This window comes from Protopterus annectens, chromosome 11.part0 (genome assembly GCF_019279795.1).
Source record: "Protopterus annectens isolate FY-2018-M chromosome 11.part0, PAN1.0, whole genome shotgun sequence".
NCBI classification, from domain to species: domain Eukaryota; kingdom Metazoa; phylum Chordata; order Ceratodontiformes; family Protopteridae; genus Protopterus; species Protopterus annectens.
Window position 1 is genome coordinate 147,491,838 of NC_056745.1, and position 15,173 is coordinate 147,507,010.

Sequence of the window (15,173 nt, forward strand, 5' to 3'; positions counted from 1 at the left end):
AATCTCATGTAGAAAGCCTAAAACTTAAAGATCAAAACAATGAAGATATACCATAAAGCATCTTCTTTGAAGGAACAAGTCCAAAAGAGGGTACTGATAATGTAGCTGTATTTCTGTAGAACAGCATGACTTTGTGCAGAGTGCTTTGTATGCACATACTTTATTTCTTTATCTGGTCAAAATTCAGCCATCACATGCATCATCTTTGCAACAAAAAGACGTCTAGAATTCTCGAAGACTGTACTGTGGTGCACTGTACTGCAGATATTGCAAACTTAAGTTGCCACACAAAAGAAAATCGATGCCATAAAAGTATCAGACTTGCAGTGAGGTAGACACTATGTGAAGTTCCTACCACAGTAAACCAGTCTGATTTTGAAGAGCTCCCGCTGTAGGAACAGTTAGGACTGGTGTTCTAGGTAGTAGTACTGCTCGCCACACACAACTTTCCTACACTGTTAGATCTTGTCAATGGTCCCACAGAATAGTACCCAATTGGAAGAAACTAGATATTCCTGCTAAGAAAGAATCTTGCTGTATACTTGGTAATGTAGGATGCTTCTGGGTGAGAATATCAAAATCCGAAGGAGAACTTTATTTTTTCACCTTCATACCACACATTTCACAAAGTAGTATTCTTTTGAATTTTCACGGATTCCTTTATGAAACTGTTTTAACGTTGGCGTTTATCTCCTTGTAGTCATCATTTAATACTGGCCTGAAGCTTTCCCAGTAGTCATAGCTTTAAATTCTATGCACCCTTGTGGCAAATATATTTCCCTTTTAGTAAAGATTTAATTCATCTCTGTATGTTTAACAAAACCCAGACATGCTCTTTTTGCAGTGGTATAGTGATTCCTCCAAAGCGTTAGAGGGACAGTTCTCTAAAAATATTTCCTATCGGACAAGCTCCAGCATTTGTAGCAGGATTCTACACTTTACCTTATAGATATTTCCTTAGGAAGTGACACCACAAGGAGAAGGAGAGAAGTGACTCAAACCGTCTTGCAAAATTGAATTTTTAACTTTTTAGCTTTCCCAAAGGCCTCATCTTATAGGATCATAGGAGATTATTAGGCTATCGACCCAGAGGTAATTGTAAACTTGGCCTTTTCAACCTAATGTGGTACCGTAGAGGTACTAGCCAATACCCAAGATTGCATTTAGTGATGACTGCCCATGTCCAGGAGCGTTGTGGGTGCTATCCTCAGTAAGAATTTACAGTGCCCCATCCACTCGTCCAGGTTCCTTTTGAACAGTGTCATAGAGGTGCTCTGTTTCACATGAATTGGTAGCCTGTTCCAAAGATATGGCAGTCGCTGGGAGACAAATCTGTCCCTCCAGCATGTCCTGTTTAAGTTGCAGGCCATATTTAAGCCCCTGGAATGGGAGGCTGTAGAAGTATTTGATTTACAGATATGTCATAAGTTCATTAGGTTTGGGTCTTGGGTTGCTCTGTAGACCAGGCGTAAGTCTCCCCTAAGAAGTCTATATGATACGGATTATAGTGACGGGGATTTTAGTCTTTCTGTGTAAGGCACATGCTGGAGGTTCTTTATCTTCTTTGTTAGAAACCTCTGAGGTCTCGTTACTTGCTGTAGGTGCTTAGTATGATACATACCGACTGGGGCGTTGTACTCTGTTATGTGCCGTATAAGTGCCTAGTATAGTGGAGCTATAACTTCTTTTGCTGTTGAGGCGATGCCTTTACTAATCAAGTGAGCTACTTGGAAAGCTTTCCTTACAACAGTAGAGACTTGGTGGTCGAAGTTAAGGTCGTGGTCAACCTGTGATCCCAGGTCCCTTACTACTTCATATGTACTTAGGGTATTGTTATTGATTTGATAGAGTGAAGGGACATTATTTGTGCTGAAGAGAATGATGATTCATTTCTTTGCATTCAGTTTGAGACCGTGACTAATGCACCGGTTGCTGGTGTGTGTGAGACCATCCTGGAGTATACTATTATCATTTGGGGATTCAATGATTGCACCTAGTTTGCAGTTGCCTGCAAACTTGGTCAGCCACAACCCTTTGGTATGCACTTTGCAGACGTTCAGGTTAAAACTAAACAGTAGGGGCCAGCACTGACCCCTGTGGCACCCCGCTGGTAACAGGTCTGCTGGTTGATGTGGAGTCACCCACTTTGATAGTGTGTGTCTGGTTTGTGGGCCTGTTGGGAACCCGTCTTAGAAAGAAGGGGGTTATATTCAGTTTGCTAAGCTTGTTGGTAATGCCTGAATGTGGGATTCTGTTGAAAGACTTTGCCAAGTCAAAGTATGCTGTGTGCACAGATTTGCCCTCATCAATGGCCTTGGTCATGCTTTCAAGGAAATCCACCAGATTTAACAGGCAGGGTCTGCCCTTCACAGAGCTGAACTGGGTAGGATCCAGGATTTGGAGGTCACCTATGTCTTTATTTATGAGATCCATAATTATGCATTCCATAACCTTACAGATGAGGCTGGTCAGACTTATGGGTCTGTAATTCCCCGGGTCTGTTGCTAGGCCACCTTTGTGGAGGGGAATAACTGTAGCTGTTCTCCATTCCACAGAAATAAAGCCTGTGTTTAGGCTATGATTGAAAAAGGTACTTAGTGGTGATGCTAGTTCATGTTTTAGCCTGTTTATTAGGCAGCCTGGGATGTCATCTGGTCCCACAGAGGCTGTGTTCTTTGCCTTGGACAGTGGTTTGAGGACATGCTCTTCAGAGATGTAAGGTGGGTGGGGGGTTGTTGTAAGTTGAGAGTGGATAAGGGAGTAGAATTTTTGCCAAACCTATCTGCTAGTAGGTTCGCTAACTCTGTGGGGTCAGTGTGTGTGGGTCATACCGTTTATCACCAGTTCTGCACATACTTGGGTCCTACCCTTTAGGTTATGTACATAGCTGTAAAAGGCCTTATGGTTATCCTTTGCAGTACTTGCTAGATTTCTCTCAAAGGAGCTCTTGGGAGATTTGACAAGTTGTCTTATTTGCCTGTTAAGGCTGAGGAGGGTGCTTTTCCATTGCTGGGTCCTTGTCTTTGTTTTCTTGGACAGCAACCTTTTGCTTTTATTGTAATTTGTTGATGCTGGAATTCTACCATGGCAGCTTGATTTTACTTGGTGCTATGGCTTTGATTCTATCTGGTACAGCCGAGTTTATACACTTTTATGGAAGTGACTGTACAGCGCATTAGTATAAGCTTCAGTGTAGTTACTACTTTCAGCTTGGGGTGGGGCATGGAATGCATTTATACTTTCACCTAGGAGGGTATAGTTTGCCTAAGTTTTTTGGTCTTATTTCACCCTTTGAGTTGTGGTGTTGGTGTCATTTCGAAAGTGACTGATTTGTGGTCAGTTTTAACTGATGGTCCATGTTAGTGAAGACCAGATCTAGAATGCTTGTTTCTGTTGTCGGAGTATGGACAATTTGCTCCAGGGCATTTGAATTCAGAAAGTCAAGGAATGTTTGCCCTAGCGAGTTTGAGCTAGAGTAGGTTTCCCAGTTGATGGTGGGATAATTGAAATCCCCCATAACCAGTGTGTTCAGTAAAATTAGGATAGTCTTCAGTTTGGTTAAGTAGCCTTCATGGGTGTCATGACCCATGGAGGGGGATCTATAACTGGCTAGGACCTGAATTGTGGGTCTTACCCACCGTAACCTGGACCTGGAGTAACTCCATGGAGTTATCCAGTCTAACTAGACATGAGGTGAATTTATCTGTAATATAGATTGAAACACCGCCTCCTTTGGGTTTCACGTTTATTTTGTGGTCTAAAGGTGCGGACAGCATTGTAGCCTTGCAGGGCTGGGGTACTCTCTGAGGTTTTAAACCAGGTTTCTGTGACTGCACAGACATCTACATCTTCTGGTGATAGAAGTACTTCCAGGGAGTGCAGTTTTGGCTTTAAGGTAGCATTTAGTAGCATGACCCTTATTTTGTTCTGATTGGTTAATTTCACATCTGTAATGTTGTTTTTGAGACCTTGCCTAAAAAAGGCACTATGGGGGAGGGAAGAGCCTTTGCCAGCAGCCAAAAGCCTAGGAGTGCCAAACCGTCTCTGGCAAAGCAGTGAGGTTTGTCGACATGGCTTCCCAGGCAGGCAAGAACTGGATCCCCTTGGAATGACACAAAATCTAAGCCAATTATTGAAATCAATCATTTTTTTTCTTTTTATACTGTGTCATCATTATAGGTAGTATGCTGCTCAAAGCTAGGGACATACCTGTCTGGGACACGTATTCAGGGAGCTCGACAGTGTATATAGTCCAGTGAGGTAGATCTCGGGTCATTCACACCAACATTAACTATGACAGAGTCATAACGGTACTTGTTGCTGAGAGACCTGAATGCATGTGTGAGTTGGTGAATTCTTGCACTAGACAGCCAGCTGACCATGACTTTCTCCTTGTCCAGCCTGGTGAGTGGGACATCAGTGAGTGGACATTCATGTGTCTCACTATTGAGTCTCCAATGACAAGAAAACTTTGTTTTTGAATGTTATGCCTTACGGGTTTGGTGGGTGAGATACTGGTGTTGCTGTGTGTCATGGGTGCTGTGGCGAGTGTGTTAGTTGTAGCAGACTTGTATTTTGGAGGTCTCCGGTGTTTTGGTAAGTTTTTCGAGAGGACCTCCATGTATGTTGATTTACATGTTTGATGCACACTGTGTGTGAGTAGTGGTACTATGTGAATATGTAGTGGTGGGTGAGTTGACAACCTTCTCCGTGTTACCGTTTTGAGTGGGAGAGAGAGCGTGGATTCTAGTTTCTTGGTGTAAATACATCTCTTGCACTCTGTACTAGACTGTGTTATTAGTAGAGGGGTGTCTGTGTACATGAGGCAATTGCTACATTGCCTCAAGGGACCGAAGTCAACAAGGTTGGTAGGACAAACAAGAGTAGTCAACTGTCCATAGTGCTAGGTTGGAGACTGTTGTCACTAGAAATGTATTTTCAGAAACTATCACAGAGGAACTTGGTGAATGGATATTTCTGCCTGGGATTTGAGAGAGAATTTGTTAAATTTTACTGTCTGGCTTTGGCACAAAATTGCACGGCAGTGCGAGATGCTTTGTGATGCGCAAACAAGCAGAAACCTGCTAAGATGCAAAGCCTAAATAGCAGAAGCTAAAACTTGAGGAAAAAAAAACTCTAACAAAATTCAAAAGGAACAATGAGGATGCTTATTACAAGCCCTACACTGGCCTCCCTTTATCAGTTGGGTGCCAGTCAAACACAATTCTCTCACAAAAATGCAGATAGGCCCCTTCCAATCCAAACTGGCCTGGAAAAGTGCTGAGAAAAAAAACATTACAAACAGTTCCAGAAGCAGCAGGCCAGGATCTGGACTATGCTACAGCTACTAGCTACCATAGTTTCAGTGGAAAACACTAGAGAATATTTAACACAGCAGACAAATAGCAGTGAGAGACTGAAAAAATGTTTAAAACAGCAGAAAATCAGCCAGGAGGATATAAAGAATTATTCAAACAGTTAACAGAGCCATTAATTAAGTACTGCTTGGTGGGATAACTAGAGCAGGCAGAACAGATGACTTTAATACCATGAAAAAATACCAGTAAATACTCCTCCCCCAATTAAACATACTCATATTACATGTGGGGGTCCCTTATGACAAATTGGTTACTACCATAAATAAATTAAAGGCTGTGGAAAGCTAGGTATATATCTGACTCTGGCAGAAATTTTGTTGGTCCCGTCCTGATATAACTCCATGGGTGTCAGTCCCTCCAGTTTCTTTTAGGCATCAGCTCTGCTAACACTGGCCCCATAGGCTTCTCTCTCAATGGTTTTATTGTTTTATTCTGTCTGACTTCATTTTTCCCAACACTGATTACTCAATATTGGTCGGACAGATGTGTGTGCTGCATAAGTATCAGTTCGACTGCCATATGTAGCATTCTTAAAATTTTGGCTTAGATTTAAGGTACAGCATTCATTTTACATTTATTTGAGGAACTGAATTGAGTTTGTCAGTATCCGTTCTAGAAAATCACTGTATTTAACCCTGTCTTGAAGCACATTTGTGTACCCCCTGCATCAGCCACCATCCTCCACATCTGCCATGAAATTTGCCCTCTGTTAGTCTACCCCCTTCATGCCAGAGACACAGCAAGGCAAATACAAATGACTTTTAGAATCCTTTAGTTTGGCCTGCGCCATTACAGTGAAGCCAAATACCCTGGAAAAGACATAACATTTTGAGCCTTTTGAGCCTCAGTGAGATTTTGAACAAGTTTTTGAGTATGCTAATATGGCAGAAATGAAAAGCTTTCCTTTTTCATTCCCTTAAAAGTAATCTAGAAGAGAGAGAGAGAGAGAGAGAGAGGGATGGCTTATGAAACTCTCTCATCCCCACAAAGGAGTTTGCAAAAAGCCTTCAGAAGGGTAGAGCAGTTCTGGTTGGTTCCACTAGTGTGAACAATTTTCAGGATACTGTAAATTATATTTGTTAATGCTCTGATGCTATGGCCCCATAAACAGGAAGGTAGAACAAATCTATTATCCCCCAAAATGTATTTGATCTTTCATGATACAGTCAATCCTTTTCAACAGGAGGAATAGTTGTCACTTACACTATTCAGTTTGGCTACTTTAAGCTTTACCAGGCTCTAGCTCCTCCTCCAGCTCCCATAATGCCCAGCACCTCTCTACCTCTTCAGATCTCATTTGCTGTGTAGTGCTTTACATCACAGACACCCTAGGATAATTTTTAAGTACAAAAGTGTACTCTGTTTTGAGTTTATGCTTTGTTTGATCTTTTTCTCTCTTTTTTTTGTCAAAGCTGTTCGAGTGGTGATGTATCTGTTAGATTTCATTTTTTATCTTTCATATTTTGGTAGCTTGTGCATTTCTCTGTTTTCAAACCAAAACAAAAGACAAACTGATTAAAAAAAAAACACAGGCAAGGCCACAGAGAAGCCGAAAAATCCAGCTCAACTTAAAATGTAATATTAGCGCCTTTGTTTTATTTTATAATAAAACTTCTTCGGATGAAGTGAGCCACTTAGCGCTTTCGTTTTATTTTATAACACTTCTTCAGATGAAGTGAATCAAACACACACACACAGTTTAAATACAATTCTAAAAAGTCATGTGATAAATTTTTTAAATCATGTGATCAGCTTAAAATCATGTGACAGCCAAAGCTTTTAAAATCATGTGATCAACTTAAAATCATGTGACAGCCTAATCCCCTGAACAAATCATGCATTAAGACAACATATTCAATAAGCTCAACACTGAAGTAAACAAAAATTATAGGTTGAATATCTGAATACATCAACCTGTAAACTTTCTTTTACCAAACAATAATAGTTTTATGCAAGAGCAATCATTAAATAGTTAATGCTATACTGAGAAAATCTGCCTGATAAAAAAGTTAGCGATATCATCTTTCTAAAGCTCTTGGTTTAAAAGACAGCTAATAGAAATCTGGTCTTTAATCCCTGACCAAGAACTTGCATTAAGTGTGAGCTGCCAATATAAATCACTATTGTTTACTTCAATGTTAAACTTTTTGAATATGTTGCCTTAACGCGTGGTTTGTTCAGGGGATCAGGCTGATTACATGATTTTAAAAGTTTTTGGCTGTCAGCATTCCAGGGCCCCATCCACTACTTCCTCTAGGTCCTACAGAAGCTTATCAGAAGTGTATGTAGATAGGATGATGCAAACATTTCTCAGAGATCAGATCCAGATGGGGGTCTTACCATCTCCATCCTCTGTCGCATTCGTGAGTCTCCCTACCATGTCAAAAAACATCTCATCTCCTTCTCTGATCCGTCCATTGGTTTTGGAGTAACAGGATCCCAAATCCCAAAGAGGTCTGGTGTCGGATCCACAAAAGCTTCTTCCTCCACTCTGACTATATCCTTGGCTAGTTCTGCTCCAATACCCTCTGATCAGAATGTGGCCTGGAGCCGAGGGGATAGGTTCAACTTTGATTTTGTCAGATCTGCCCCTTTCCCCTTAGAGCCTCTGGACTGGACTGTTTGGATCCAGTTTCATCCTTGAGGTGCGGATCCGAGGGAGGTTGAGAGGTACTTTCTTTGGGATTTTTGGCTCCGAGAGGATGGGTCAAAGCTTTTCCTGGTCCATTGGTTTTGAAGTAGGGGGAAAGGGCTTTTTGTCTTCAAAAGAGGACCACCCTCACATTTTTCAGATCCTACCCCTTTTCTCTCATCAGTTCAAGCTCTGAGTCAATTAGACCTACTCCACAGGGACAGCCACTTCTAATAAGTGTCCAAACAGTTCCAGTAGAGGAACTTCCCCCCTCTGTGGACACCTCCCCTGAATCCACACAAAGGAGGTGAATCGGAAAAAAACATGCAAAAGGAGTTGCATTGGATCCCTGATGGAGTCCCTCACAGAGGTCCCCCAGATCACCACTGGATGACATCTGCTTTGGAGATATTTTAGAAATCCTAAAACAAAAAGGTGACTGGTCTTCCCAAAACCCCTCACCAGAAGAATCAATATTTTTGGAGGCTTTTAGTTCTGGTCGTTCTATGTCTTGTGAACCCCCCATTGGATGAACTTTCTGATTTGGTTTCCCGCCAGGCTTGGAAGGAACCCGATACAGTTAAAAGGATTCCTAAAAGAGTCGATAAATTTTTAGCCCTGCCAATGGAGCAAAAGAGTCCCAATTCATGCTATGATGGTGATAGCAGCCACCAAGAAAGAGCTAGCACAACAGAGCCCTCCTGTCTGTCTGCCAAACGGAGTCATGAGCACTGGACAGAGTCTTTACCTCGGCAGCCTTTGTCATGAGGTCACTAAACTACCTGGCACACATTTAAAATGGCTTCAGAGAGATTTGACCAAAGAGCTATCAAATACTGTCGGAGTCCATGTCTGTAGACGACTTCAAAAGAACATCCTCACAACTGGCCATTTGAATGCACATCAAACACTTCAATGAGGTTGATCTCTTACACGGCCGAAGGCACCTCAGGAGCAGCCGGTTCAGGCATTACCATAAGGAGACATTTGGATGTGGCTATACAACTTTGTGGAGCCTTTTAGGATGTCCTTTATCAACGCCCCAGTTGATAATCACTTCCTTGTTTGGGCCATCAGTTGGAGATACCTACCCATAGCAAACAAGATGGGAAGATTCTGTCTGGCACAGGCACAGGAATCAAGTTTTCTGTGCCTCAACAAACCTTTTCCAGGAATCAGAGAGGCAGTAAGATGTGGTTTTGAAAATCCCAGGGACCTTTCCAGGGTCTGCACGGTGATAATTCCTCCACAGGCAGAGGAGGAAATTCTAATAGATGTCCCCTCTAGAGGCTGCCCGACTGTTCAACTCTGGAGGCAGTCAGGAGTTGATTGTCCTTGCACCTAGATGCCTAGGCAATTATAACACAAGATTCGTTGGTGCTAAGAATTCTATCCAGAGGTAAGGTTATTACAAACTATTTTTCCTTCTCCCATCCCACAAAAGGAAAAAGCTTCTCGATGTTCCACCCAGTCAAAGGAAGGCAGCAGCACAATCCAAAAGCTGCTAGAAAGGAGTCCTCTAAAAGATCCCATCAGACTAAATAGGATTTGGAACTTATTCACACTTCTTTTTAGTGCCAAAGAAAACAGGGGATCCTAGACCCATTTTTGCTCTAAGCAATTTGAATCATTACTTGAAGAAATCAAAGTTCAGAATGCTCACGGTACAGTCTATCCTACCTTTTCTTTGCAAGGATGATTGGATATGCTCGATAAATCTTCGGGATACATACTATCCTATCAAAATAGACAGGTGATCCAGAAGACATTTACTTTTTCAGCTGGGAGTCTCATTACCAATTCAGAGCCCTGCCCTTTGGACTCACCAGAGCCACCATGGTGTTTGCCAAATTCATGGCAGTGGTGGCAGCTCACTTGAGACTAAAAGGATTATAAGTGTTTCCATATCTAGATGACTTGGCTCCTCACCGCCTCCTCCAAGCATCACATTCTACATGCCAGGAGCTATTTGCTCCAGATTTGCAAGTCATTGGTTATAACAGTAAATCATGCCAAGTCAAACCTAGCACCAGTCCAGAGCCTGGAGTTCATTGATATAGTTTTGGGTACAACAACAGAAGTAACATCTCTACCTCCTCATTGCATTTCCACTATCAGAATCCAGGTTCATCTTTTCCTTTCTCCTTTGGCAAGATCAGTACTTCAAGCACTATGTTCCATGGCAGCAGTTATTGTACTACTCCCTTTAGCACGTTTCTTTATGCATGTTCTGCAGTGGACTTTAGCTGCACAGTGGTCCATTCTGAATCAACCCCTATCTTTTCCAATCAAGCTTACTCCAGTTTGCTAACACATCCACTGTTGAATTCAATCGGATGATCTTCATCTAGGCAGACCTTTTGTTCTACCAGACCCGATGGCCACAGTGACCATGGACACTTCTCAACTGGGGTTGGAAGCCATTTCTTGGGAAGAATGGTCCAAGGCATGTGGTCTCCCCAAGAGAACAATTTGCGTATCAATGTAATTATTTAATTCATAGATTAGTACTAGGCTAACTGCCCTTGTGGGCTATTTTAAGCCTAGCCAATTATCCCAAGTTTGAATCAAACCCTGCACCTTGTATTTATAAGGTAAATACCTTAACCATTATGCCAGCTTCCTACCTATGTTCTAGAGATGAGAGCAGCTCTACTTGAGTTGCAGAGTTTTCAAGATGATCTCCCCTAGGGACTATTGCAATTCAAACCGACAACATGTCTGTAGTCTGGTAAATCAACAAACAAGGAGGTACTGGATCACATCCTCTTTGCAAAGAGGCCATGAGAATATGGGATTGGGTGATTTCATCGGACTGCTTTCTAATTGCGATGCACATTCTGGGGAAAACAAACGTACTAGTGGACAAACTAAACAGGTCCATTTTGATGCCTCATGAGTGGTCTCTCATTCAGTCTGTGGCAGAGATGATCTTCTGTCATTGGGGCCGACTTTGCTGTGACTTCTCTGCCACTCCCCACAACAACAAGTGCAGCAAGTACTTTGTTGTTATCCCCCCTCGGGGAGAGTCACCGAGAGATACACTAGTCCACAGTTGGTCCTCTGGTCTCCTTTATGCTTACCTTCTTCCCTTGATCCCCAAATTTCTACAGAAAGCAAGTCAGCTAAAGAGCTCCATAATCCTCATTAACCCATTCTGGCCTCAGCAAGTTTGGTTCCCCTTCCTACAGTCTCACCTTCGTTATCCTCCATTGATACTGTACCCAGTTCTAGATCTCCTCTCTTAACCATCAGGGATCCAACATCCCAACATACAGGCCATCAAACTAACTGCCTGGTATCTCCACTTCCAGTAATAGTTAGGCCACCCAGGCTGTATTCCCCTCTACGTGACATTATTTTGGCTCCCAAAAAATGTATTCTAGAACAATTGGAAAATATTCCATACCTTGAGGAAGAATGAAAATAGACAACACAGATGCCTAGTTATGGTAAGTACATAACTTTTAAATTTTGGATTAATCTTGGACTTGAGCAGTGTCATTCACTTTATTTCAAATATAAAATCCTGGAAGTCAGCCTGTTCCCTCCTCCCATGTCTATTGGACAGGGGCTAGATATGCTCTTTCCACCTCTAGAGCACCTAACAGCATATCAAAATATATGGCGAACTCAGGATGTTTTTGCATTTCATGGTAGGTGCCAGTTATTTTCAGTTTTGAAGCCTCTCATTTGGACACACTACAACATCCAGGGTGTTCACTACATGTATGGATGTAGTGGTAGATCATTTCAGATTGTTGGTGATCAAATTCTTCCATTATTTAGATGACTGGCTCCTAGCTGCTTCCACTGGGGTGTCAGTCATTCAAGTGAGGGTATACTTAATGTTGTGTAGTTTTCGCTGTGTACACTGATATTTTGTCAAAGTCTCAGATGGAGCTCTTGCAATTGCTAACTTTTTTTATAGTGTCACCTAGGCACACTGTTCTGCACAGCCAGTACTCCGCAAGACAGGCTAGTGACTCTTCATCACAAGACAATCTTTCTTTCCCTCAAAACAGTGACAGCAGCTCCCCAAATCAAGGTTTTGGGTTTAATGGCAGTCTTCATGATGCTTTTTGTCAGGAACCAGCTGAGAGTACTGCAGTAGACCCTGTTTGTTCAGTGGTGTCCATTTACAGATCCCATGACGTTGATCAAACGTCTGTCCACCATTCTAATTTGACTCTGGGCAGCCTCTTCACCCTTCCTACTTCCAGTCCAACAGTCACCACAGATGCCTCTCTCCTGGGATGGAGAGCATTGTTTAGGGCAGAGAGTCCAAAGGGATTGGTTACAGAGCAAAGCCAGTCTGCACTTCAGTGTCTTCGAAATGACGGCAGTCCTTTGCACTGTATAAGCATTCTAGGACTCTCTTCCCCAAGGAGTGCTTGCCAAATACTAGGTCAATATGTAGGATTATAGTACATTAACAAAGAGGGACCCATTCATATCCCATGAGTCAAGAAGCCATGAGTCTATGGTAATCAGATATTTTGTTTTGCCACTTTATGATAACAGCACATATTCATTCAACCCAGGTCTCTTGTAGACAGACTTGGATATTGTCCACTAATGCAGCAAGATCTACATCTGTCAATGAAAGTTGATCATCTGGGGCATGCCTTTCTGTGACTTGCTCTGTTCCTTATCCAGTGCCCAGTGCAACGGCATTTCCTCCCTCATCCCTCCTAACAAAGGTTTATGTCTAGGGGCACTCTTGTTCAAGAATAGTCTTCAATTCTTTGCCCTTCCCTCATTTATCCTTATTCTGAAAATCTTAAAATGCCATTCAGACAAGGCCAGGGTCATCATCATAGCACCATACTGACCTTGACAAGTATGTTTCTCTCTGCTGTGACTTTACCTTTTGATGAAGCCTCTCTGTGTGAGAACATTTGTGTATTCTATGTTACTCATCCAGGAAGCCTCACCTAGACCTTTTCCCACTTTGTTTAACCACATAGATCCAGTGTTGTGTATTTTTGTCTGATTCAAAATGTGGGTTGTAAAATCTGGTTGAATCCGACCTCGGCACCTTATACCAAAGTATTGGATCCAAGAGATCTGACTCCTTCCCTACCCACAATTCTCCTCTCCTGCCTGAATTACCTCAGATCTCTTTTGCCTTCTGCCTAACCAGATGTGTTGACCAAGAGCTCCATTCTGTTTCACAATAAGTGAAGCTTTTGTTCCTCTCTCTGTTAAGATTTTTAGAGTTGTTAGTAAGATTTAATAGTTTTACGGTTTCTGATAGATATATAGTGTAACTTCTAGACTCTGAGCATTTTTCATAGTAGTTTTCCTGTGTGTAGTGTGTGCCTTTAGCTTTTAGAATTGAATGTTTAGGTAATTAGGTTTATATAGAAATAGTGTAAGATGGTACTTTGTATTAAGATAGATATTAAAAATTCATCTTCTAATGTTGGAAACGTCTACAGGTTTCAAGAAGTGTTCCTCTTGTGGGCATAAAATCCCTCCTCAAGAATCGCACTCAAGTGTATTGCTTGGGCCCTTCCCAGTTGCAGGACTTGTGTACCATTTTTGCTGCTGTTGCCACCAAGGCCTTGCAAGGAAGGAAAGAGATGTTTATTCTGAAATGTGTCCTTCCCCCTCAGACAGGGTTCAAAATGTCTTCTGTTCTGAAGGCTGTTCTACCTCTCCTTCCTCTGATAGGAAAAGGGAAACCAAGAGAGAAGGGTCTAAGGGAAAAGGACAGACAGACCAAAGGATTAACCTAAGGACAAATGGTCAGAAAAGAGACCAGAAGAACATTTGGACAAACCCAATAAAAGGTCTCCAGATCCCACTGCTATTGCAGGTCCGGCACTAAGATTTCAAGGCAGGCGAATGTTACTGTTTCCAGGATCTGAATTCCCAACTCGATTAGCCCAAGTCTTCATTCTGCCATCCTTGAAAAGTTTCCATTGAGATCTACCTTGATAGCTTTGTCTTAGAGATGTGGTTGGTCAACTAGGAGTCTTACCAAGTAAGATATCAACTGAATGATGAAGAAGTTTCTGAGGTACCAGATTCAGCTTGGAGTTGGGATCGGAACCTTTGACCCAGGTCATACTATTTCCGATGCCTTCTCCACTTTTGAAACATTATGCACATGGGATCCAACCTCCCTCCTCTACCAGCTTCAGAGCTGATAGTCCTGGTGACCAGCTTCAACTTCTTCCCTCACTTTCTTGGGGCTGATGCATTCAGATTGAGTAGAGTCCTGGAGCCAGAGCATCGGAGTTGGGACACCAGCTGTAGAGTCAACTCCAAGATTTTCAGAGCCATGCCTACCACTCAGGGTTAAAGACCTGGATAGTTCAGTTCAGAGGTCCTCCTAGGAACCGTCTACCCTTGCAGTCAAAAGGACTACCAGTTCTACTCTTATGGGTGTCTGCTCCTCTGTTCCATTGTCTCAGTCAGCTTTTGAGGCTATGGAGAGGGCTCTGCCTGGACCAAGATGACTACTGTGCACAGAGTTTGGATCTGTCCAGACTCCCTCTGAAGCCTTCTCCTCCTTCCTCTCATTCTGGTCGACCGGGACAGACAGATCCAGTTAACTCCAAGACCAGTTTACATTTGAGCGCCATGTCTGACTCTAAAGTGCTCCTTCAGAAGTCCCAAGGCACATCTCTCAGAAGAGAACTTGTAAGTGGAAGCATATTGACTCCTTTCCTGGGTCAGTCACAAAAGACACTAACTTGGATGAGGGAAAAGGCTCCCCGAGTTCCCTCACCTTGAAGATGGGGGGGGGGGGTCTACTAAAACTCCTGATCAGTCGGTGTTTTTCAAAGCTTTTTGGTCTGGCCTTAGTATCCTGGTTGGTCCCACCTCCTGATACCTTAGGTGAACTTGTCTCCAGAAGGCCTGGGAGGAACCTGATGTGGAAGAGCATATCTCCCACTCAAAAAAAAAAAAAAAAAAGTTAAGATTTTATTTGCCTTCAAAGACAGAAACCATTGGGCCAAGGGTCACTCTGTAAATGCCATGGTGGTAGCAGCAGCCACAAAAAAAGGAACTGTCCAAAGAAAAAGTTCATGTGTTCATCCCCCTAACAGGGAGCCCAGAACGTTGGGCAGACTGGGGAAACAGACTTGCGCTTCCGTGACATTTGCTTTCCAAACACTGAGCTATCTGGTATGCCTGGCACATTTCCA

General features: G+C 42.6%; 1 protein-coding gene across 1 annotated transcript in view; it reads left to right on the forward strand.

Moving 5' to 3' along the window:
• The window catches only part of AGBL3 (AGBL carboxypeptidase 3), a 1,419,881-nt gene that overhangs the window by 150,691 nt on the left and 1,254,017 nt on the right, over positions 1–15,173 (forward strand). The gene's annotated exons all lie outside the window — the stretch shown is intronic.